The sequence below is a fragment of the Pleurodeles waltl genome, chromosome 5 (genome assembly GCF_031143425.1).
Source record: "Pleurodeles waltl isolate 20211129_DDA chromosome 5, aPleWal1.hap1.20221129, whole genome shotgun sequence".
Taxonomy (NCBI): Eukaryota; Metazoa; Chordata; class Amphibia; order Caudata; family Salamandridae; genus Pleurodeles; species Pleurodeles waltl.
In genome coordinates, this window is record NC_090444.1 from 372,400,626 (window position 1) to 372,427,419 (window position 26,794).

At 44.2% G+C, this 26,794-nt stretch overlaps 1 long non-coding RNA gene across 7 annotated transcripts in view; it reads left to right on the forward strand.

Moving 5' to 3' along the window:
• Window positions 1-24,024, forward strand: part of LOC138295673 (uncharacterized) — a 391,570-nt gene extending 367,546 nt beyond the window's left edge. For 2 of the 7 annotated variants that reach the window (XR_011203658.1, XR_011203661.1), the window contains one exon: window positions 23,508-24,018. This is a non-coding gene — a long non-coding RNA (uncharacterized lncRNA). Of the gene's footprint in view, window positions 1-23,507 lie in introns of all 7 variants that reach the window. The other 5 variants (XR_011203657.1, XR_011203656.1, XR_011203655.1 and 2 more) reach the window with 5 other exon arrangements.
• The last annotated feature ends 2,770 nt before the right edge of the window (window positions 24,025-26,794 follow it).

Consider the following 26,794-nt stretch of genomic DNA (forward strand, 5'->3'; position numbering starts at 1 on the left):
GAGGGACTCATAGTTGCACATATGTCCCGTTCCATTACAGGGAACTCTGCATACCCAAACCATCCATGGTTGTTGACACCGGTGAGGAACCCAACTACGCCAGGGGAAGTCCACTTCAACGATGCCCATGGAAGAACACAGGTTGTCGTGGATAGGCTTTTGGGTTTCTGAAAGCCAGATTTAGGTGTCTGGATTGGACAGGTGGAGCTCTCCTCTACTCACTCGAAAAAGTATGTAAGATCATTGTGGCCTGCAGTATGCTCCACAACATTGCCCTTAGGAGAGATATTCCATATATTCCACGTGAGGGGGAGCTAGCAGTACCACTGGGTGAGAATCCTGAAATGCCAAGTGAGGATAACAGTGATGAAGAGGAAGATGAAGACTTGCGGGGAGATCTCATCAATCACTACTTCACTTGAGTGTACCTATGTGATTAATGTGACTGTATGGGGAATTGTATGGGTCAGGATGTGTTGAGTAGGGTATTGTTATCCAATAGTCAGGGGATCTCATGCTATGCAATATACAGCCAAGGTTTGCTTGCTAAGTTAGACTTGGAAATGTTACTACCTTAATGATCTGCATTGTTTATGGCAGACTCATTACAATGTGAGTGGATTTACTGAAGTTTGATCTGAGGTTTGGGTATTATGTACTATTTTTCCTGCCTAAACCCCTTGTAATGTGTATATCCAGTTCTCTTTACCATGCCATCCTCATGGGGGCATTTCAGAGTTGTGACATTGGCAGGTAGCTGTTGCTGTTCTGATATATGAAGTGGACATGGATTGATCTAGGTGATGTTGGTCATAGATGTGGGCTATATGAGTCCTGTGCCAAAGCAGGTTCAACAGTGGGTGGATGGAATTCTGAAGTGAACAATACACTTGTTTGGTGTGGTGAGTTGGTCCAATTGTCTCATGTGTGTGATCATGTGACCTTGAAACATGCCATCCAGTGCAATCCATGTATTGTCCCTTCATATTGTGTTGACAATGATCCTGTATGAATTTTGTGTAGCTGTCGATGGGTTTCCTCATTACAGGTGACAGTGTCTGTGCCTCAACACTGACATAGATTTATGTCATGTCACCAGATGCTTGCTCATTGTAATAGGAAGGACCTATGATCAGGGACAGTTGTTATGACCTCTGCCTGTGCCATGGCGTATGTTAAGTTGGCAGACATGTTTTTGGTATGTGATAAGGCTTTAGCTAGTGACAAGATAAAATACATTCTTAGCCTATTCTATGGGACAAGGTCTAACAAAGCCATTTCTTCTGTGGTCTGGGGGATGGTACTTTTGTGATATCAAGCCTGACTCAAGGTGGTTCTGCCATTCTTGGCTATGACAGTCCAGACATTTTAACAGCCTATGAACTGTACTGTGCAATACAATGTTTGGTGTGACCAGACACTTGTGCCATTGTGTTGCTAATTCTCATCAGCATGACACTACCTGAGACATATCCCTCCTTCCATTACCATCTTATGTTTCCTTCCTGTGCATTACATGAGTTTACAATTCAATCTTTCAAAATGTTGGAAAATGGAAGTAGGCAGTGCTTTTGTGATAGGTGTGTTTATTTACATATGTACAGGACATAATTGTGAGACTCAACAAAAAAGTAAAGTGAAGAGATCAGTCATGATAGATGAAATCAGATTAGTAGATGCCACAACATTTGAAGTCCAAAGCCCAGTGTTCTACTACCATGGAAAATGGAAAGTGGTTAAAGAACAGTCAACAGGGTGAATTTGTGGCACACAAAGGAGTTCCTACCGGAAGAGGTCACTTGCTGGCAGTGGTTGATGTCTTTCCATCCGAACCTCCTGGAGTCTTGGGTGGATGTCCCCGTTTGCGAGGGGAATTGCTGCTACAGAGGCAGGGGTGTCTGAGGCAGGACCTTTCCCTGATAGGGCCTCCCTTCCAGTTGCTGCCACAGATGTTAAAGGGGCTGGTGTTGCTTGGCCAAAGGCAGGGGTTTCGTGTTACTCACTATCCCTGATCAGGGTACTTCTGATCGCCCTGAGCATCCCTGTTAGGGAGGCCAGGATGGTGTTTGTGTCCTCCAACTTTTCCAGAGACTCACAATGGAAGTTTCTCTGCAGCTGCTTCATCTCCCAGAGTTCAGCAAGTACCTGGTCCATCATGCCTTTGGATTGTTGGTAGCCTCCCAAGACTTGGCTGATGGCGTCCTGGCCAGGACCATCTCCAGCAGCCTCATGCACAGTCCTACACCATCCCTCCCACAGACCCTACCCCCACATGCCGGAAACCTTGGCACAGTTTGCCCCTTACCACTGGTTCCAAGACCATCATTGTTGGAGGTGTTTTGCTGTGACTCAGGATCCTGGACTGGGGGGGCATGAAATGGTTATCCCAGTCCTCGGGACATAGGTTTGGGGGTGACTGGCTGCCTGAGATGTTGAAGCAATGGGGCTGGGTGGAGTCGATGTGGTCACAGTGAGGCTCACTGGTGTCATCTGACCAGGTTGCCTAGATAGGCCAGAACCCTCCTCAACGTCCAGACGTCAGGGAGTGGTGTTCTCACAGAAGGCTTCATCCCTGGGGTAGTGGCGGTCTCTACAGTGGGCTAAGTATTGCAGTGGCAGCTAGACCTGTTGATGTGAGTGATACAATGTTAAAGGTTGTATTGTGGCATCTACCTACAACAGTAAACAGTGACATTTGTTTGAGGCCATGTACACATTGTAATTGCAGATTTCCCTTATATGACAGGTACACATGTTATCAGTTGTTTCGACCTGACATTTGGGTAACATACCAAGTCCATTTCAGTCAACTAGCTTCAGAAAGCTTGAGTTCATAGCACTTGGAAGGATCGTCATAGACTCATTTATTTCCAGAAGTGCAGGCTAAACAGTGGCTGGACAGGATGTGCTATAGGTCATTTTAAGACCTAGTTGACTGTTATGCAGGCAGACCCAGAACCTTATTGTATATGCGATACTTGTCATTATGTGGTCAGTGCCTTGTAAATATGTCTGCTGCCAATACAATTCATATGATGCATCTTGGGGCCTTTGATCTGTCTCACATTTTTTAGCACACATGTTGAGCTGCCCTTCCTGTTGATAATATTTTAATCTTGGCATAGCTGCTCAAGATGGATCTAGGTATTTAGCCTCATCATAGAGTGTACCATGATCTATATATTTTGGTCCCTCTCAGGGTGGTAAACTTCACTTATGAGTTTACAGACAGATGCACAATGTCATATGGACACCGGCCTTGTTATTGGAGCTATAAGGACTGCCCCCCCCCCCCCGGATCTACAGTCATGTTACTCCAAGTACTACACACACTATACAGATGCGATTCTCTCAGGTGAGTACAGTTCAAAGGCTGAGTTGAGGGAGAAGGGTCTTTGAAGCAGAGGGCACTGTTGGGACTGAGTGGAATGACAGTAGCAGTGCCTCCTGGCCTTAGCATTGCTGTCAGTGCCTGTCCTACCCACACACTATACAGACATCATACTCTCAGGTGTGTACATTCCAATGGGGAGATGACAAAGCAGGTAATTGTGAGTAGGATAGCCGGTTTTTGTATTTGTGGAACAGTGCCCGTTGGAAATTGTAGTGCTGTTAATCCTTGTACTACACACACTATACAGAGATACCCCTGGTGATTCTAGTACACATGTTGGAGGCCAAACAGGGGTCTATGGACAGGCAGACCCTGAGCTGTTGATTGGGTTGACCGTGAAGTTGGCAAAAGGTGATCAGTAAACATGCATTGCAATACATTTTGATTATACGTTATTGTTGTGACTTACCGACGCCTCACCCCAGGTATTCCTGTCAAGCCCTCAGGATGTAGGATGGCCAAGACCTTTTCCTCCCATGCAGTTGGTACCTGAAGGCCATGGAACGGTCCTTCCCCCTAAGGTCATTCCACCTCTTCCTGATGTCATCCCTTGTCTGCGGGGTAGGGCCTATAGCATTCACTCTGCCGACTATCCTTTGCCACATGTTCATTTTCCTGGTGATAATAGTGTTGTGTAGCCATTTTAGTTATAGCTCCATGCATGTTATTCTAGCACACTGGGTCTGCCGCTATGCACTTTAACCTAGATATATTTTAGTCAGCTTTGCTTATTATTTTAACAATAGCCACATTTGCGGTCTTGTTTTATTGTTCTCTATCTAGCTGTTCTTTGCCTGGGCCAGCACTGCATTCTTAAACAAGACATTTCGTTCACTCTGTGCTTTTTTCAAGGCTGCAGTAAGATAGGTTGCCGGTAAACGTGGTAACGCTTTGTCTCTAGTGTTCATAGAAACATACACATCCTTATGTAGGGATATTTTTTCAGAACATCAGCTGTTTTGTTATAAAAACACTTTTCTGTCCCATACACGTTAGATGGAAATTCCAGTCAGATGACCACGACTGTGTGCTGATTGCTGAACGCTTCGCTACAGCTGCTTATGCAGACACCAGGCCTCTTGCTCAGGTATGAGGGATGATGTCTTCCCAGGTGAACCTGAAGGGCAGAACTAGAGCTTAACATGCTGTGCTCTAATATAGCCTACGTAGGAGTTATTTTACTGACTCTAGTGACAATATGGTAGCGTTATTTTTATGCTTCACTCTCCTTGTCACAATTCAAATGCTGTCATGCTTTATCGTCCTGGTTATTGCAAAACATGCTTTATTATCTAAGATGCAGTTGCTTCATTAAAACCTTATTGAAACATATACTGCCTCTGACTGTCTTTGCATATGTGAGACTAATGTAACTGAGAGAAACGGATGCGATCTGAGTGACATCGATTTCCCTGTGGAGTCAATTGAGCCATGCGCTCGGCTGCCCAATCATCCCTGCTCTTAGGTAGAGATGAGGCACTGCTAGTTAGCCGAAGCAAAACCCGGATTAGGCCGACAGGTATCTCCTGTAGTGGGATAGACTCAGTCCCCCCACACCGCAGGTGATTCTGCCAGTCAAATCCAGTAGTCTCATTAGAATAATTAAAGCCTACGCAACAGTAGTGTGTTGGACCTGGGATCCAAAGAGATGTGGCTCTACTCTAATGATTTCATCCCCTATGACACTTAACTCATTCAGTGAAACAGGGATTTTTCTGGGGTGACATGGTGGTGATAGTAAAAAAATTGATAGGTGGTGGGAATTACACAGGTGACAGGGAGTAAATGGAGTAAAGAGGTACAAATGGATGTGACAGGAGTGTGTTGAGTGTGTTGAGAGTGTAGGATATGTGCTTAGTGAAAGTTGAGGGGTGCCTATTATATGGTTTTATCTTTTTTAATAATGCGCTCTGGCTACAGTGTTTGGCATTGTAGATGCAAAGGATTGTGGTGTGTGAAGGGGTGTGTTTTATAGTGTGCTTTGCAGGTGTGTGGGGTGTGACAACATGTGTCAGCTGTGCTGCTTTCAAATCCATTCAATGTGGTGTTGTGTTTTACTTTGTTGACCACAAACTGCTGTGGTTTGTACCACTATTTGCAGACCGCCATGGATAACTGCTTGTTGGAAATGGGGTCTTTGGTTGGCAGTCAGGTTACCCCCCTGTCCAAGCAAGGACCCTCACTCTAGTCAGGGTAAAAGAAGAAAATCACCCTCAGCAAACCCCTGCTTACCCCCTTTCTAGTTTGGCACGAGCAGTAGGCTTAACTTCAGAGTGCTAGGTGTAAAGTATTTGTACCAACACACACAGTAACTTAATGAAAACACTACAAAATGACACAACACAGGTTAAGAAAAATAGAAAATATTTATCTAAACAAAACAAGACCAAAACGACAAAAATCCACAATACACAAGTCAAGTTATCAATTAAAAAGCAAAAAGAGCTTTCATGTAGTTTTAAACACAACGCTAACGCTGTGCGTAAAAAATAACCCCACACAGGTGTTGGGTGCGTCAAAAAGGGCTTGAGATGCATTGATTTCACTCATGAGCGAGACCTTGCGTAATTTCTCCTTCAGTCGGTTTGGCGTGCGTTGTTTCTTCTCTCCGCAGGAGAGCGATGCGTCGATCCGGTCAGCACTCTCGGGTCCGGGCAGGCCGTGCATTGTTTTCACATGCCCAGCGGTGTTTGCGTCGGAAATCCAGCCGCACGATGATCCGAAAACCACGAAGCGCGGGTTGCGATCTCACCAGCCTTCGCCAGAGATGCTGTGCGTCGTTTCTCCAGCCCCGGGCATCGATCTTCGGGTTGCATTGCAAGTGAGCATCGATTTTCAGCTGTGAAGCCGGCGGTGCGTCGATTTTTCAGCCGCAGATCCGAGTCGTGTCAATCTTTTCCCCGCACGGCGTTCTGTGCGTGGATTTCTCACTTTTGGGCTGCCAGCTTCTCCTTTCAGGGTCCCAGGAACTGGATGGGCACCACTTGACAGAGTAGGGGTCTCTCCAGAGATCCAGGTCCTGGCAGAGAGAAGTCTTTGCTGTCCCTGAGACTTCAAACAACAGGAGGCAAGCTCTCTAAATCAAGCCCTTTGAGATCTTCAAAAGAAGGAAGGCAACACAAAGTCCAGTCTTTGTCCTCTAGCACAGGCAGAAGCAGCAACTGCAGGATAGCTCCACAAAGCACAGTCACAGGCAGGGCAGCTCTTCTTCCTCAGCTCGTCAGCTCTTCTCCAGGCAGAGGTTCCTGAAGTGTTCTAAAGTCTGTGGTTGTAGGTGCCCTTCTAATACCTATTTGCCCTTTGAAGTAGGCCTACTTCAATGGAAAGTCTCTTTTGATTGTGAAATCCTGCCTTGTCCAGGCCAGGCCCCAGACACACACCAGGGGGTTGGAGACTGCATTATGTGAGGGCAGGCACAGCCCTTTCAGGTATGAGTGACCACTCCTCCCATTCCTCCTAGCACAGATGGCTCATTAGGAAATGCAGACTACACCCCAGCTCCCTTTGTGTCACTGTCTAGTGAGAGGTGCAACCAGCCCAACTGTCAAACTGACCCAGACAGGGAATCCTCAAACAGGCAGAGTCACAGAAATGGTTTAAGCAAGAAAATGCTCACTTTCTAAAGTGGCACTTTCAAACACACAATCTTAAAATCAACTTTAATAAAAGATGTATTTTTAAATTGTGAGATCAGAGACCCCAAACTCCACATGTCTATCCGCTCCCAAAGGGAATCTACACTTTATTCAGATTAAAAGGTAGCCCCCACGTTAACCTATGACAGGGACAGGCCTTGCAACAGTAAAAAACGAACTTAGCAATATTTCACTGTCAGGACATTTGAAACACATTACTATATGTCCTACCTTAACCATACACTTTACCTTGCCCTGGGGGCTACCTATCGCCTACCTTAGGGGTGCCTTACATGTAAGAAAAGGGAAGGTTTAGGCCTGGCAAGTGGGTACACTTGCCAAGTCGAATTTACAGTTAAAACTGCACACACAGACACTGTAATAGCAGGTGTGAGACATGATTACAGAGCTACTTATGTGGGTGGCACAACCAGTGCTGCAGGCCCACTAGTAGCATTTGATTTACAGGCCCTGGGCACCTCTAGTGCACTTTATTAGGGACGTATTAGTAAATCAAATATGCAAATAATGGATAAACCAATTACATACACATTTTGTATAGGAGCACTTGCACTTTAGCACTGGTTAGCAGTGGCAAAGTGGCCAGAGTAAAAAAAATAGCAAAATTTAGATTTTCCTAGCCTTGGTGTCAGAAAGGCTAGATTTTATTAAAGACAAGGAGGCGAGTATTATGCTTTTCTTTTCATGCTTTAATTTAACAGCAGCCAAGAAACTACAAATCCCAGAATCCCAGGGAAAAAAAACTACCAAACTACATCACAATGGAGTCCACCAATCACACAACGAGCCCCATAATAACTATCTTGACTGAGAGCAACAAGCCCTCTTTTCTTGCGAAAGTCAGTCAATAGAACGATGTGAGAAAAACAACAGTAGACCATAAAGAGTCAAAAATGCGGAAAGTACGTCCAAGCAGAAGGCCTTGAGGAAAGGATAACCTCGTGTAGATCCTGTTGGTTGAAGAGAAGGTCCAGAAGGAGGAGCTGAAGGAAGCTGGTCAGACAGTAGCGTTGCTATTGGTTGCAGTTGAGGCAACTAGAACAAAAGAACAGGTTAGAAGAGGCGGGATAAAACTCGCCTCCTTGTCTTTAATAAAATCTAGCCTTTCTGACACCAAGGCTAGGAAAATCTCAATTTTATTACAAGACAGGAGGCTCATATTATGCTTGTTCAAAGCAATGAAACAACATTTTGCATAGGATGATCAACCGGTTTACAATAGAACGTTCTAAATGTATTGACGTTAGACCAATCTGCAGATCTAAGGATATCCTGTAAACTAGCCCCAGCAAAAAAGGCCTTAGAAGCCGTAGCTCCTCTAACGGAATGGGCACCATAAATGTCAATAGGGACACCAGCCAAATTCATCAGCCACTTGAGCCAACGGGCTAAAGTGGGAGATGAGACAGGTTTATGGGGCTTTTGATAGGAAATCAGCAATTGAGAAGAAGAGGCTGTCCTGAGATCTGCAGTTCGTGAAACGTACGTTTTTAAGCAATTAGCTACACACAACTTAGGTTGGGAGGGAAAAAAGGGATAAAACACGGAAGACAAATTAGTCTTGGTACGTCTAACCACATTGAAACACACACCAAAGGCAGAAAAATGAAAGGAGGAAACATCCAGAGCTTTAACATCAGAAACTCGTTTGATAGAGACCAAACAGAGGAGCATAGTGATTTTAGCAGACAAATATTTTAACAAAAGTTCCGAATTATCGGGCCAAGAAAGAAGAAGATGGAGAACGGAATTCACATCCCACATAGACTTATATTTGGGGGTTGGGGGTTTGGAAAAACGTATTCCTTTTAATAGGCGGCAAACTAAGGGATGCTCTCCCACTGGTCTACCATCCACTCTGACGTGTTCTGAAGAAATTGCTGATCTATATGTATTGACGGTACGATACGCCTTGCCTTGAGAGGCTAAGGAAGCTAGGAAATTTACAATTAAGGTAACGTCAGCTGAAACGGGATTGGAATCCCTGTCCACACACCAGCTGCACCATACTGTCCAAGCCGCTCGATAGACTTTCGAGGTGCCCGGAGCCCAAGATTGTTGGATGAAATGGACAGCCTGTTGCAAAATTCCTGGGGTTCTCCAGGAAGCCCCGAAACTCTCCAAGCTATGAGGGATAGGGAACCTTGTATTATGAGGTCGTGAGGATGTCCTTGGGGATTCAGAAGAAGATCTGGGAAAGGGGAGATCAGAACTGGAAGATCTGACGAGAGTTCTAAAAGGGTCGGAAACCAGGGTTGGGACTGCCAGAATGGGGTGATTAACACTAGGGAGGAGCCCTGACGACGGACATGTGCTAGGACCCGATCAATAAAGAGGAAGGGGGGAAAGGCATACAGCAGGGAAGGAGGCCACGGTTGGAGAAAAGCGTCGGTAGCTAGGGCTAAGGGATCTGGTCTCCAGCTAGAAGAAAGACGCTTGAATATAGAAGGGTGAAGTCGCCAATCGCTTGAGTCGTGGGAGTGCCTTGAGAACCAATCGGCCACCACATTGAGATTGCCTGGGAGGAATTCCGCTCAGACCGAAATATTTTTGTGAAGACAAAACTCCCAAAGACTCTTGGCCAAGAGAGCTAAAGGTTTGGATCGAGTCCCGCCCAGACGGTTTATGTAAGTTACTGCCGATAGATTGTCCATTCTGAGAAGAATGGAACATTTTACTCTGTCTTTGGTAAAGGACTGGATGGCAAAGGAACCTGCAAGCATCTCTAAACAGTTTATGTGCATTGACGACTCCTGAACGGACCATGGTCCGCCAGTCGAGTGTTGACCACATCTTGCGCCCCATCCTGTCAGACTTGCATCTGACTCTAAGACAAGATCTGGGGCGGCAGAGAAAATCGTTCTCCCGTTCCAGGCGTCTAAATGACTCATCCACCATGTGAGTTCTTCCCTGGAGTCCGCGTCGAGAACAACCTGATCCGAATATGACAGACCCTGTTGAAGGTGTCGGATCTTGAGCCTCTGAAGGGCTCTGCAATGTAGAGGGCCCGGAAAAATGGCTTGGATGGAAGAGGAAAGGAGACCTACAAGACAAGCCAGTGCCCTGAGGGAAGTACAAGGGAGAGACAGAGCATGACAAATTTCTTTCTTTATCAAAGAAACTTTGTCCTGGGGAAGCTGGAGAATCGACTCGGCGGTGTTGACGAGGAATCCCAAGAACTCGAGGGTTTGAGAAGGAACAAGGGACGACTTTTGGAAGTTTATAAGGAACCCCAACTGAAAAAGGAGGTCCTGACAAATTTTTAGATGGGCTGTCAGGGAAGACTTGTCTTGGGCCATCAATAGGAAGTCGTCGAGATAGACGATAAGGCGTATCCCTTGAGCCCTGAGAAAGGGCACCACGGGTTTGAGTATCTTGGTGAAGCACCAAGGGGCAGAAGAAAGACCGAAGGGCAGAGTTTTGAAACGAAAGAAAGTATGTTCCCACCGGAACTGGAGGAATTTCCTGAATGAAGGGTGTACCGGTACTGAGAGGTAGGCATCCTGGAGATCTATGCGAACTAACCAGTCGTTGTGAAGAAGGATATCCCTGAGATGGAGAATAGTTTCCATCTTGAAGTGGTGATACACTACAAAATTGTTGAACTCCTTCAAATTTATGACCGGGCGATGTTTTTTGTTTTTCTATTGAACCAAAAAGATATTGCTGAGAAACCCCGAAGCGTCGAAGGCCACTTCTTCGATCGCTTGCTTTGACAGTAAATCTTGTATCTCGATTTGAATGAGGCGAGACTGATCGTGAGAAAACCGAAGAGGATGAAGAAGAAAGGGTTGAAAGGGAGCCTGGTAAAGTTCTATGCAATAACCTTGGACGGCCTGAATTACCTAAGGATCGGAAGTTATTGACAACCAAGCTCTTAAACACAAAGCTAATCTGCCTCCTACTGGAGGAAGGCCAGAACTGAAAGTTCTTACCTGTAAGTTGTTCTCCTTTGGTTCTATAACCCCTGTTGCGGCCACCGCGGAATCTGCGGGGGTAGAATTGGGGCTTGTATCCTTGATACACTTCAAGTTGGTTGGATTGGGTGTAGGAGCCTCTGTTGAGGGATTGACCTCTTGTTGAGAAGCGGCCGGCAAAACGGCTCCTTCCTTTGCCGGCCCTTCCAAAAACCCGGTTGGAAAATATTCTCTTAATTGAATAATGGGCTTTGTCCAGAGAATTAAAAGTAGAGACGTACTTGCCCATCTCTTTTATGAAAGAGTCTCCAAAAAGAAGACCATCAGCATTAAGGCCTTCCTCCTTAGAAGCAAGAGTGCTGAGTTTTGGATCAATCCTGAGGAGAAGGCTTTTCCGACGTTCCTGGGAAATGTACGAGTTGGCGTTGCCCAGCAAACAGATTGCACGTTGAGCCCAGTTGGAGAGGGTGTCGGGATCCACCTGTGAGCCCTCCAACTTGGCGTCCTCAGCAAGGTCGAAAATCCTGGTGAGGGGACCCACCAAGTCTAGGAGCCTGTCTTGACAATTTGACCAGGCCCGGTCAACTCCCTTCTTGGGGTCTTTCCCAAATTTTGTGAAGAAAAGGAGCATATTGGGATCAATGGCAGGGGTATCTGTGACTTTACAGGGGAGGGAAGGTCTGGGGCATTCAGATTTTAATTTATTTCTGGATGATTTATCCAGGGGGTGTCGGAGATAGAAAGAGACGTAATCCGAAACGTGATCAGAGGGGAACCATTCAGAGGAGTTGGGATGATGGATGGAAGTAGGGTCGAACAAAGGTTCGCCAACCGGGTCAACCAAATCTTCGGGCACTAAGTGAGGGGAATACTCATGAGGAGAAATGTTTCGCCTTTTCTCCGGAGGCCCATCCAAATAATCATCATCTAGAGTGTCTTGTAAGACATCATCATCCCCATCACTGTCCGTGTCCCGTAAGTGAAGGATATTAAGGGGGGAGGAGGGGAGACCCGAAGATTTCGCCTCTCGGGTTGGAGGCCCAAATTTATGAGAAACGCCTTTAGAACTGTCTTTAGAATAGGACACACGTTTCTTGCCTCTCAAAAGAGGGTTTACTCTGGGTGCGTGAAGCATTTTTGAAACGTCCAACATAGACACAGAAACAGCGTGTTGGACTGAATCCTTAATAAAGGATTTCAAATTGTCCTTAATGGACTGGGTTTGGTCGTCTTCTGACATAGTGGGGAAAAACAATAGTTAAAATTAATAATAGGGAAAAGAAACAGGAAAAAAAATCCTGTTTAAACTAAAGAAATAATTAATTGGGAAAGGGTTCAATGGTTTGGGGAGACTGGCCGGGGTGTGAGGGGGTGTGCCACTTACCTCGAGAAAAAAAACGCGTTTGAAATAACCAAGCGTGTGAGGGCCGAGAGGAATTCCTTATAGAAAATCAATAAACTGAGCCAGACAGTCAAGCGTGTAAAACTGAACACGCTGAAGCCGCTTAGTGAAGCGGAAAGGATCCGAGGGAGACGCTCGTAAAACCAAACCGAGCGTGAAGGAACTTCAGCACACGCTGCAGCTGCCGCGTGTGGGGAGGAATGTCAAGAATGCCGTTGCTTGAGGCGCGGCTGTCAGAACGTTTACCGAACGTTCTGAAAGTCGGCCTGTCATGCCGAAAAAGCGCAACGGAGCGCTTGAGCGTGTTTTAAAGAAAATTAAACCATTAAGGGGCAATTTAAGTGCAATATAAATTCCCACAGAGAAACGGAGACATAATAAAAGGTTAAGAATATATATATACAGCATATACACTATAACACGATAGACTTAATACATAAAAATGCGAGCAGTGTACTTATCTTGACTGCGAGCAGCAAGAAAAGAGGGCTTGTTGCTCTCAGTCAAGATAGTTATTATGGGGCTCGTCGTGTGAATGGTGGACCCCATTGTGATGTAGTTTGGTAGTTTTTTTTCCCAGGGATTCTGGGATTTGTAGATTCATGGCTGCTGTTAAATTAAAGCATGAAAAGAAAAGCATAATATGAGCCTCCTGTCTTATAATAAAATCAGAGTCCAGCACCCATTAACAACCTGGGAAACAGAGGCCAAGAATGAAAAGTCTAACACCGCTATTGCTACATTGTATTTGAATTAGGTTTGGTGGTTGGTTGACAGGCTGTTGGTGCTGGTGGTCAGACTGCCTATTTCTCACCCTCCAATGTACTTGCGTTCTTGTTTTTTTGGCTGCCTTCTGTCGGTCCGGCCTGTGTACCTCGTAATACGGTGGTCTGTATGACCGTCAACACGGCTGTCTCTTGGCAGCTGCCACTGTGGCAGTCTGGCAAACCAACTGCCAAACTCGTACTCAGGCCCTTAGTGTAGATTTTTGGAATTGTCTACACATTCTCTGGTTAAAGTGATGGTAACAGTTGTGTATAGATGTATGTTGGTACATATTTAAAATGGAACTTTCATTACTTGTTCAAAGTAAATGATTACGTTATGGGGATAGTAGTTGTTATTTTTGGATTTAATGTATGTTGTACTTTGTTTGCTAGGCAAAAGTGCACACACCAAAGGGATATTTGTATTGTGGTGTTCACAATGGATTGTGTATGTTTGTGTGAATGATGGAAGTGATGATTTGAGCATATTGTTCATGATCATTATGTTGCTTTGTCTTAATATTAGGAGATTGTTTTCTGTAATATAAATTATTATTCTTCTGTCATTGTTAGCATTGCTATACATGAAAAAGGGTTCCTCACTAAGGGCCTGATTATGAGTTTGGCGTATGATTTACATCAGCCCCGAACTCCCAATGGGGAGGTTGCCGTCATACTGGCTACCTCCCCGCCGGGACCATTAAGAGTTTTTCGCTAGGTAAGTGGGTGGAAACCTGAGTTTTCACCCGCTGGCCTAGTGGGAAACAGCCTACAGCACTGTCTCTGGCTCGTAATCGAGCTGGCGGCAATGCTGTAGGCTGCAGGGTACACCAGCACCCTTGCAATGTTCACTGTTTGCAAAGCAGACAGTGAACGTTGGGAGATTGCTGACCAGGGGAACCCCTGCACTGCCCATGCCAAGTATAGGGGCTACAGGTCCCCCCCGGGACCTCTTCGACCCGTTCTTGGCCAGCCTTTTCATGGCAGTGCCACCGCCATGAAATGACTGGCAGAGAACTAGGTAGTAATCCCAGGGCAATGCTGCCCTAGCGGAATAGGACCGCCACCTACTGTGAGACCGCCGGGATCCTTTATCCTGGCGGAGCTGGGGGTCCCCTCGTGGCCTGACCTTCAGGGTTGAAATTTGGCACTCAAACTGCTGCATTGGTGGCGGTCCGACCGTCATCCGGAAACCTGGTGGTCTAGTGATCACCAGACTCGTAATGAGGCCGTAAATGTTGTAGTTAAATTATTGGGGCTATTGATGTGCTTACTTTATTTTAGGGACAGCAGGAGTTTCAGTTGTTGCTTTCCTGGCTCTGGCTGTGAGTCTTTTCAACTTTGGGATACTTGAGAGCTGTTCTACAATACAGGCTGGATCCTTTGGTATGATATTTTCTAAAATAATCCCTGTAGATTATTGTGAATCAGTGTTAGATTTCCTAAAATATTGTAACACTATTCTAACTTCAATTTCAGTTACATTTAGAGGGAGATTATGCTCTTTCATGATTTGCACAATTTTGCTTCTAGGTATACTCCTCCATAATATACATTCATAAATACTTTGTACATTTTCCATGACTATTATATATAATTGTGCTCTTGTGAGTGTAAGTATATCTCAAGACAGTCAATAACAATTTACCTCTTTGATATTTGATGGAAGTGGCTTTTTCTGACATTGTACCTGTGGGTTCTAGAATCGGACATACATTTTATGTTTGTAATTACTGCGTTTGAAGTAACAATAATATTTAACCATGCATTATGTTTTTGTACATTTTATAAATTTAAAAAAAAATATATGTCTGTAGAGGTCTTCAATTATTTGGAGGGTTGTGTGACATATACCTGATCTTTGCCTGTTAAAGAAAGAACACGTGTTAGCATTTAACATGTGAAAAATGTATTTGCATTTTTTCAGCCTTTCTTTTATTTTTAAACTGTACAGTGTTTTGGATTGTCTTTCACTAGTTATATTTACTTCCATGTCAAAGTTTGTCAAGTTTGGAATTTAGAAAGATGCTCTTATTTTGGTCTTCTAAATATTGTGTTTATTCTGATGGTATTTGCTATAATAGGGAAAATGTAAATAGAAAACATTACGTTATTTATAATTATATTGTTCTTGAGTTTTATTTAAAAGCTTGCCTCTTGTTGTTACACATTTTTTACTTATTATTATTTACTTTTAGGAGTTAGCTTTCTGTTTTTTGGAATAGATTTTTTGTTTTTTTCTGTGTGGAATCTCCTAGAGTGTAGCATTCCTGAAGTGTTGACATTTGTGCTGTAAATTAATGTGCGTTTTTGTGTCCATTTTACAGTGGTTAGTTAATTGTATTGGTTAGTTTGTTTTAACTTTTATTTCATTGATTGTGTTATTTGATATTTGAATATTTTATCATGTTTAATCCGTATCTGGTGGACAGTGTTTTGGTATTTATATTTTAATTCAATATCTGCATTGATGCTTTAAATTATATGGTTATGTTGTTATTTTTTGTTCCCTTAGCTAATGTACATTTAGTTAACACTGCTTTGATATATAGTATTTAACATTTGGAAATACTTTGGCCCTCAGTTCGACCTCAGCAGTCTTTTAGCAAGACCGCCGAGGTACCGCTGTGCTGAAGACCACCAGTGCAGGCGGATTTCTGCTCAGCGTATTATGACTGCTGGCAGCCCTCCGTCCTTTTTCGGATGGAGAGCCGCCAGCAGCCATACTGGCGGTCGGTGGGAAAGTGGAGGCTGCTCCACCTCCACCGCCCGTCATCAGAACACTGCCCACCAAATCACGTCCCATGATTCGGTGTGGCGGTGTTCTGGTGACGGGGAGCTAGCGGCGGAGCAGCCCCCATTGATCCCGCCCCCTCCCGGAGGATCAACAGACAAGGTAAGTTGATTGTCCGTTAGGGGAGGGGTGGGCGGAGTGTTGTGTGTGTGCATGGGGGTGTGCGTGTGAGTATGTAGAGGAGGTGTGTGAGTGTGTGTATGCATGCGGGGGTGTGTTGTGTGTATGGGAAATGTGTGCGGGTCGGTCTGTGTGCATGCCTGTTTGTATGTGTGCGGGTAAGTGTTGTTGTAGTGTATGTGTGCGTGTGGGGGGGTGTGTATGTGCATGTTGGGGTGGGGAGGGGGTGTGTGTATGTGCTTGTTAAGGGTGGGGAGGGGGGTCCTGCCACCTTTGGGGGGTGGCAGGGGGGTTGGGGTGTGGGGAGAGGACTCAGGGGTGTGGGGGGGGGTGGGAGAGACCCCTATCAGTTCCAGGGAAGGAATTCCCTATCACTGATAGTGCCTACCGCCATGGATATCGTGGCGGTTCCTAACCACCCAAAACCCATGCCGGTATGCAGGGTCCTGATACCGCCGGCGGTCTGGTGACGGTCGCTAGGCTGGAGACTGAAGTCTCCAGCCCTGCGGTTGTCACCGCCCTGGCGGTCGGAGTGGAGAAGTGGCGGATGACACCGCCATGGTCATAATTCCATTTTGTTTCCGCCGGCCTGTTGGCTGTTTTACCGCCACTTCTCCCCCGTCCGCCAGGGTCATAATGAGGGCCTTTAATATGTTACGTAATAGTTTATGGCATTTTTAACTAGTGGTGAGTTGATTTTATTTACAGTGATTTGTATTTTTTGTCAATGATTTTGTAGTTGTCAATAATTTTATGTTTGATATATGTATAGTGATGTATACATTTAACCAATTTTGTCCTGATACCCCCCCCCTGTGGAGGGTTAAAAATGAACGTTTGGTGCTTGCAACAGGGGCTTCCTTTTTTAAGGCCAAAGGGTGGGGCTGAAGCCGAATCCCTTCTGCTTCACACTCTAATCATACCCCCACTCATCTGTTATGTCAATGAGGCATGCCTATGTCACAAACCCTTACAGGAGTTAAATCAAATGAAGAGATGAGTGCTCACTCACACGTCAGTAGGGAATTTTAAGGTATAGATGGCCTCCTAACATTTGAGGGAGAGTCTCCTTTTTCTAGTGATGCTTTTCTCAAACAAATTCCTGCTCATGGATTTTGGGCATCCGAGGAGATTGGCAACATGGTGCGAAGGTCAGGCCCGGCATCGCAGACGGGTGGGTTGGTGCTTTGCTTTGGTGGTTCCCCACGCGCTGTAGAATGCTGTGGTCAGAAGAGAAGAGCTGGAGGTGGCTCATGCTTACTTCCAGTGCAAGCAGCACTATCTCAGTACGAATGTGCCTGTTCACGGTGACAAAGAGTCCAAAAAGGTGATTTGAGCGCACTGAGACACACCAAGGGTCCAGGAGCTGAAGGGCACCACTTTAGGGGCAAGAACTAGTTGCTGAATCCAGTAGCTGGTTGGAGAGCCTTTTATGTCCTTGAGACTCAGATCAGGCTGCCGGCAGATTATCCCTTACAGTCACTCTGGGGTCCTGGGTTCAAGGTGAAGTTGCAGGTCTGGGTCTTCTTCCTCAGGCAAGTGGACAGCAGGCTGCAGGTCAGCACTGCAGTACAGCAATTCCTTGAGAGCAGCAGTCCAGGAGGATGACATTCCTTGTAGCAGCACAGAGCAGTCCTTCTTCCTGGCAGAGTATCCACAGGTCCAGAAGTGTATTAGAGATGATGTCTGAGGTCCAGTATTTATACCCAGTTGTAAGAAGTGGGGAGAAGCTTCTAGAGACAGGCCTTTGAAGTGCACAGATGCCCGGCCTTCCTGGCTCCAAACTAACTACAGGGAGATACAACATTTTGTATGGGGGAAGGACACAGCCACTTCAAGTGTAAGTTGGGCTGTGTCCAGCTCCTCCCTCCCACCATTGCAGTGATGGTCCATCCTATCACATCTAAGCTCCCCGTTGTGTGTGGCTGTCCGGGAGGAATACACAAAGCCTACCTGTCAGCTACACTCAGTCTAGTGACCAGAGGCAACATGCGCTAAATTGCTAAGGCAGGATAATGCCAACTTTCTGAAAGTGGCATTTTCATATTTGTATTTTAAAATCTGACTTTACCATAAGTTAGAAGTTAGACACCAAACATGAACTGCTATCCTTTTCCCATTTGGAAATTACAACTACAAAATGTAAGAAGGTAATTCCAATGTTATCCGATAGGAGAAGTATGCTTGACTGTAGTGTAAAATAAATGTAAGAGTTGTTCACTACGAGGACATGGTAAAACTAAAAAATACATGTCCTACTTTTTAAATACATTGCACCTTGCCCTCTGGGCTGTCCAGGGCCTACCCTAGAAATGACTTTTTTGTTTTAAAAGGAAGGTTCGGGCCTGAGAAAAGGTTGAAATTACATTTTAAAACTTTACACACACAGGCTGCAATATCAGGCCTGACACATGCTTAAAGGGCTCCTTAAGTGGGTGGTGCAATAAGTGCTGCAGACCCACTAGTGGCATTTAGTATGCAGGCTCTGAACACACCTACTGCTGCTTTACTAGGGACTTCTAAGTAAATTAAACATGCCAATTGGGTATCAGCCAATGTTACCATGTATGGAGGAGAGAGCACAATCACTTTAGCACTATTTAGCAGTGGTAAATTGCACAGAGTACTATGTCCAACAAAAATGAGTTCAACAAAAAAAAGGTGGAGGAAGGAAAAAAGTCCGGAGATGACCCTGCAGAAAAGGCCAAGTCCACCAAGTTTTTTAAAAGAATTAAGAGAAAATAGCCGCAAGAAGCACAAAGTACTAATAGTCAATGGCCACAGAAGCCCAGGACCTAAGCATGATTTAAAGCTGACCTCAGTAGAGCATAGGTTGAATACACTAAGTAGGTTGGCCCTGCGATGGCATGGAAGTAGGAAGGTTCAAAAAAGTTTATAAGCCCTAATCTAAAACCTCTTTCTTACGTGGACATAACTTGAAATTCAATTTGACGCTGGCGGTCAGATACTTTTCACAGTCGATATCCTTGATGCTCTGGTACTGTTTAAACAAGCATTTCGAAATATTCCCAAACTTCTTTTGTTGCCTAAAAACACAGAAGTACATTTGCAGTGCCTCAAGGACCTAAGGGGGAGCAATTTGAGACTCTCTGGTTGTCAGGCAGAGAGCAACAGCAAAGTCCAGTCCAGATCGAGTTGCCACTGGACAGCTGAGATACTTCACATGAATGTCCTCTTTAGCTTTTTTATATTCCTGGAGCCACTCAGGGCATCATCCTTGCGATACCTCCAGATAATTCTGCCCTTGGATTTTAGGGTGAAGCGGTACAACCACCTTGAGTCCTTTTCACAGGTCACAGATGTCCAGTGCAGCAGGTTCAGTCCTCTTGGTATCATTATTAAGCCCAGAAGTGTTCTGAGGAAAGCTGGGGGAAGGTCCAGCTTTGGAGGGTTCACTAGCCTGTAGTTGGGGACACCCTAAGACACCACTAGTTCCTGTTTGGCCAATGAAGTTAACTTTCCGAGGTCCTCACCCATCTACTTGTGCAGTATTTCCTGTTTGCTTTGCTGTAAACAGGCCCAAAAGCCATGTGCCAGAGGCCCGCTAAAGTTGGGTGCTGATCGCTCGGTGTCTATGTGGGAAGTGTACTTTTTAATCCTAGTCTCCTCCCACAAATAACACTAAAATCCAGTTTGAAGCAGCACCCAAAGGAAACCCAGAGACAGATGTCTGGTAGGAAAAAAGCAGGGTCCTTCAGCAACCTGTTTGCTTCCTTTGAAGAGCGCATTGCTTTTACATGTGCTTCAGACAAACCTGAAAAACAGGATTTGAGACTGGAGTGTCAATAGTAGCACCCCCTGCATAGTCTATTGAGCTCAGAAGAGTTATCTTTTCCTTTTCAGGTCAGCCTTTTGTGCTCTTCTTGGTAGACATTCACACTTTATTAGCATCGCATTCAAGGCTGACCATTGGTTGGGAGTAGCTGAAGAGCTCCTACCAATTAGCCTTCTGAAAATTCAGGCAGGCAAATAGTAACTTTCTAAACGTTACCTTTCCTTACTATTAACCAAAAAATCTGACTTTGGCATTAAATTGAATAACTTACAAATAGTGGTTTAATTATTTTTCTAGCTGGTCCCTTTTCCAAGTTAGCAGTATTAGTTTTTTTTAATCTGCAGGCCTTCCACAGTGAAAATACATTTGGGACCTTATTACTGTAGGGACATGTTAACATTATTTTTTTACATGTCCCACTTCTAAACACCATGCACCCGATTTTGTAGGCTACGTAGGTGCGACTTACCAATATTTGAAAGAAATTTGTATCTTTCAGAAAGGACTATTTAAACAGGTTGAACTGCAGGTTTGAACTGCGGTCCTCAGGCTACAATAGTAGGCCTTAAACTATTTTTCCTTTCACATTAGTGGATAGCACAATTGGTGCTGCAGTCCATGGATGACCTTTAACTTTCTGTGCCATGGATGCAATTTCTCTGTGACATATCAAGGCCTTATATGAGATCTAAATAAACCAGTCCAAATAAATTAGCCTACCTCTACATATTTTAGGGGTCAGAGCATATATACTGGGCACTAGACAGCTGTGCCCCAGGGTGCAGAGTTTAAAAATCAGCAATGAAATTCAGCAAATAAATGAGGGTGAGGATACAAAAAAGGGCATTTTCTCACACTTCGATAGACCTCTTACACATCAGTTAAACCATTGTTTGTAATCTCTGCTTATAATACAATCTCTTTTTGAGAAGAAGGTGTGCCACCCATGTTGCTTGAGGCTAATGGAGATCTTCTGCAGGCTCTTTTGACCCTGAGGTGAAAGCAGGCAACAAGCTGAGTGCTGAGATATCTGCCATGCTGCGGGGGAAAGAGACACTTACCTTTTTTGTATGGGCTACTTCCCAAATTAAAGTAGAAGTTATGGGGCATATATACAAGACCCTAGCACCATCTTGCGCCACTTTAGCATCATTTGTTTATGCTAATGTGGCCCAACAAGGCCAAAATCCTTGTGCCATATTTACAAAGTGGTGTAATGCATGCATTGTGCCACTTTGCAACCCTTTGTGCTACATTATGCCAGCATCAGGCATAATGTATGCAAAGAGGACGTTCCCAAATTAGGGGGCAAAAAAACAGATTTCTTACGTCATTTTTTTACACCACTTTTGACGCCTGCTCGGAGCAGGTGTTAAAAGGGGGCCTCTATTATTTATAATGGGCCCCGATGTACTATATATATTTTGGCGCTACTCCTGCAGAGTACATTAATAGCATCAACAAAAGTCAGGCTATTGCCCAACCCTGTGCCATGGTGCACCTTATCCCAGATACGGCACACACATGGTGGTGCTAGGGGGTCACTAAGGGGCGTAAGGAAAGTGACGCTGCACCTATCTCCTTAAATATGCCCCATGGTGCTTGGAAAGTCACTTAACTGGTACATCCAAGGGGCCCGCTTACTGTAATATTGCTATCCATGTACTTTAAGAGGATTTGGAGAGGGTGTTTTATGCTGAGGTTTGTGTACCTTGCTGGGGAGACAGGTGACAGCATCAAGAGATCCCTGACAATACAGCCAGAGATTCCAAGATCTGAATTTGCTTTGGTGGGCCATCTTGTGGGCTGACTCGGCCAGTTCTCAGTCTCCTCACCATGGACCCACTCGCACCCCAAGCCCCCAAAGATTTTTTTTTTTTAAGAAAAGAACCCACTGCCACATATCCAAATGTCAGGGTTGAGGAATATAAAGGTTGCCTAGCCTTTTTTTGTTTCATAATGCATTGTTGATTAATAAATAGCATACAAAGTACAATAAGAAAATACGGCAGTGCATATTTCAGAAAAGTAAGAAAATTGATTGGGCTAGAGATAAACATAGATAAACATTCTTTCTAAAATATTGGGCCTGATTACAAATTTGGAGGAAGGTGTTAATCCGTCCCAAATGTGACAGATATACCACCAGCCGTATTACGAGTCCATGATATCCTATGGAACTCGTAATTCGGCTGGTGGTATATCCGTCTCATTTGGGACGGATTAACACCTTCCTCCAAAGTTGTAATCAGGCCCATTATGTGTAATCAACAATATTAAATATTGTACTATAACACTGTTAGCTTTTTTAGAAAATGCTTCATAAAGAGAGAGGAAGGAGAGAAGAAAAGGGAAAAGAGAAGAAATAATTAATAAACAATCCAAAGTGAAAATCATATACTTGTAATGTGGCAACCATGTATTTATAAGGAAATTCAAGGAGGTTAAAACACTGTGGGGGTCATTCCGACCCTGGCGGTCTATGACCGCCAGGGCCGGGGACCGCGGAAGCACCGCCATCAGGCTGGCGGTGCTTCCATGGGCATTCTGACCACGGCGGTACAGCCGCGGTCAGAAACGGGAAACCGGCGGTGTCCCGCCGGTTTCCCACTGCCCCAGGGAATCCTCCACGGCGGCACTGCTTGCAACAAGCAGACACTGAAAATCGCGACGGGTGCCACTGCACCCGTCGCACGCCTTCAACTCCGCCGGCTCCATTCGGAGCCGGCTTCCTCGTTGAAGGTGCGGTCATTCGGCGGCTCCCGCCGGGCAGGCGGTTACCGCCGCCGGCGGGAGTCGGAATGACCCCCTGTATCAGTAATGGAACAAGAGATGTTTTGTTTTGAAAGATATGAAGTGAGAGGAAGTCATATTTTATCTCTTTTAATTGTCAAATAAATAGAGTTAGCATTCGTACGATCCATTCTCTGATCATAGCAAATTAAATTCCACACACAACTATAGAAATGTATGTGAATATCTTTCAAATTCCAATGGATTAGCAAGAAGTAGGTCAACAATTTTTCCGAGCATAATCTGGGATTGCCATAAAGAAGAGGAACTACCTAAAAAGATATGTTGTAAATTAAGAGGTATATTGGTAGACAAAATCTTGTTGATTTTCTTTCAAACTTGTAACCAAAAAGGGCACTCAAAAAACGTGCGCATATAATGACTGTTTTCTTGGGAACACGACCAGCAATTGTTATCTCCAATTAACTAATATCTATGAAGATTAGTAGGAGTATAGCAAAGTCTATTATAAACAAAGTACAAAGTAAGCACTGCAAATGGGCAAAGGGAACACAGTTAAATTTCAGACTTCGATGTACAGCTTTATTAGGAAATGCACTATAATAGTATCTGTTGACGAAAAGTGAGGTGTGAAATGTTGTTTCCTGTACGTATATTGTAAAAATTGCATTGCAACGTGAAGGTTTTTTGGAGTGAGAAGTTCTAAATCATCTTTTAGTTATTGTCAGTTGTCTAGCAGTAGAGATCGACTGGATGTTGCCATGATGTGAAGAGACAACGATGTAATTGTACTCCTTGTAATTCTCTTATTTCACCGGCGTAAATATATTACACAAAAACTGTGAATAACAGGTAGCAAAGTTTGTCAGCGTTTAATTAAAAATTGATATTTATGTTCTCATTTTAGGAGCCGATATGCATCTTCTCAGTTGTCCTTTTTGACTCCGATGACCAAGATACGGATTATGAACAGAAAATAACTCTTATTTTTCTGCTGCAGCAAGAAGGACATATTTGAGTCAGAAAGTGCATTTCGCCATCTGTGTAAAGCAGTAGGATTAACAGCATGCAGCATTTATGTATACTTTCGTAATGTGCCACTAAAGAATCTGAAAAAGCATTTCTGATCCTCTGTGTAATGCTATAGGTGCATTAAAGTAAGTTAATTATGTTTGGCACAGCACAAACACTAATGTAGAGTGTAATACTGTTACCGATGATGAATGTAATTACTGGGACATAATGGCGCTGATGTAATCGGGCATTAAAGGTCAATTTTTGCCAACATCATTACACCGCGAATGAGCAGAGAGGTTGTAGAAATCTTCCTTCCATTAATAATGGAAAGCTCCATCCTAAGAACTTTTCTTACTGTCTTGCATTAAGTTCCCTTGTGGTGCTAATTTTCAAGGAATTGTTATTTAGCATAATGCTACATATTATGAACTTGTGTTATATTTCTCTGTTTTATTTTACAGCAGTAGATGCTGCATAATCAGCCTACATTCACAAAATACAAACAGCAGTTTTGCTGAAACAAAGCAGCTCTGAGCATTGTACCACAAAATAGAAACAATGACACATCCTTACAGTACATGGTGTATTGCACTAATGCCTTCACCATGAGTGGCCACTAAGGGGCATATTTATACTCCGTTTGCGCCGAATTAGCGTCGTTTTTTTCGACGCAAATTCGGCGCAAAACTAACGCCATATTTATACTTTGGCGTTAGACGCGTCTAGCGCCAAAGTATGGGCAAATAGCGTCATTTTTTTGCGTGAACGCTTTCCTTGCGTTAATGAGATGCAAGGAAGGCGTTCCCGTCTAAAAAAATGACGGCAACGCAAATGCGTCGTATTTATACTCCCGGGCAAAAATCACGCCCGGGAGTGGTCGGGTCAAAAAACCCCGCATTTGCGCCACTTTTTAACGCCTGGGTCAGGGTAGGCGTTAAGGGGCCTGTGGGCTCAAAATTAGCCCACAGGTGCCCTCCCCTGCCCCCAGGGACCCCCCCTGCCACCCTTGCCCACCCCAGGAGGACACCCAAGGATGGAGGGACCCATCCCAGGGACATTCAGGTAAGTTCAGGTAAGTATACATTTTTTTTTTTTTTTTTTTTTTGGGTGGCATAGGGGGGCCTTATTTGTGCCCCCCTACATGCCACTATGCCCAATGACCATGCCCAGGGGACATAAGTCCCCTGGGCATGGCCATTGGGCAAGGGGGCATGACTCCTGTCTTTACTAAGACAGGAGTCATGTAAATGGCGTCTGGGCGTCGTTAAAAATGGCGCAAATCGGGTGGAGGCGATTTTTTGCGTCAACCTGACTTGCACCATTTTTTAGACGCCCTAGCGCCACTTTTCCCAACGCCGGCGCTGCCTGGTGTACGTGGTTTTTTTCCACGCACACCAGGCAGCGCCGGTCTGCTTGCGCTGGCTAACGCCATTCAATAAATACGGCGCCCGCATGGCGCTTCAGAATGACGTTAGCCGGCGCAAAATTTTTCGCCGCTAAACTGCGTTAGCGCAGTTTAGCGTCAAAAAGTATAAATACGGGCCTAAATACTGATTGTGTTGCATACGCAAAGTTCCGCCCATATAGCAATGTAAAATGTAATGCATTATTACCACCTGCAGTAATTGTGCTTATAGTATTACCACATATGTTTCCAGAAGGTGCATATTCACCATGTTAACCATGGCAGATGTTTGTTTCTGGAAAAGATCCAGACTTGAAAAATTATCTGTGGAAATATGTGTGGTAACACCAATTTCCCATGTAACTCTCAATTCTTCTAAGGACATCTTGTAATCATTGGATCATTTTGCATCCCTAAATTTCTGTTGCTCACATTGTAAGGAAGTTAGGGTATGAAATTCCCACACCTGAATTACCACTATACTTCTAATGGAAGCCTTAGTGGCGGTTAGTAATGGTTACAGCAAAATCCATAGTTTGTACTCTGACTACACATTAAGGGACATTTTTACTGACAAGTGGGGTATGGCAGCTCTGCGAGCAAAGTTGATGCACTGCGTCACCTGGTGAAGGATTAGGATAGGGAAATATGAGTACAGTTTTAGTATTTTTATGAGTTAATTTGAGCCACGGGTATGAGAGTTTGTTAGTTAGATTTACTGGAGTAATGGAGGGGTGGAGGAGGAAAGAATCCAGAAGTGTTAATTGGGAGTACATGGTAATAGGATTTAGGCTTGGGATGAGTAAAGGGAGGATGAAGGAGGGAAGAGTCTGCGGAAGGGGTTAGGGAGATCATAGTGGAAGGGTGAGATAAATGAGGGAGAATACAGTAGGGTTGTTTGAGATATCATGGTAGTAAAGTGAGGTTTGGTGAGGTAGATGTGGAAGCGGAGGGAAGAGCTTAGCCAGAGTTATTTAGGAGATGAAAGTAGTAGAATGGATTTGGGATGAGTCAGAGTGGGAATGGAGGATAGATTGATAGAGACATGACATATGATGATGGGTAATTAAGTGTGATATACGATGAGAGCAGGGATTCATAAGTATCTAGTATAACAACTTATCTAGGAGTTATGCAATGACCTATGAACATGTTAAGCATAGAATAACATACACACATGTATATATATATATATATATATATATATATATATATATATATATACACATACACACACACATGAATACACACACATATGCACACATATATGTACATACATATTTAAACCATGAGTAAATATACTTAGTTAAACAGGTTGGAAGAGTGTGTGTGTAGTTTGTTATGACATAGTAGCGATACATATTTTCTAATGAACTATATATAACTAGAATATACACATAATCAGAAAAAAATATTTATCAACCTAGGCATATGCAGTCCATAGTTGTTAGCATATGGTGGTTATGAAGGAAAGAGCCAACTCTTGAGTAGTTTTCTGAAGACAAGAAAGTTATTTGTGGCTGTTATAGTTGGGGGTAATGAATTCCATAGTTTGGCTGCTTGAACGGAGAAGGATGTACCACCTATAGCCTTTTTCTTGTATGGTGGTGTTCTAAGGCGGGGTGCCAATCCTGAGCGGAGGTTTCTTTGTTGAATGTATTTGGTTATTTTGTTCTGATAATAAGTGGTCCTGTTCCATGTATATCTTTGTGGGTGATACAAAGTAGCTTGAAAGTGCATCTTCTGGCAACGGGTAAACAGTGTAGTGCTCT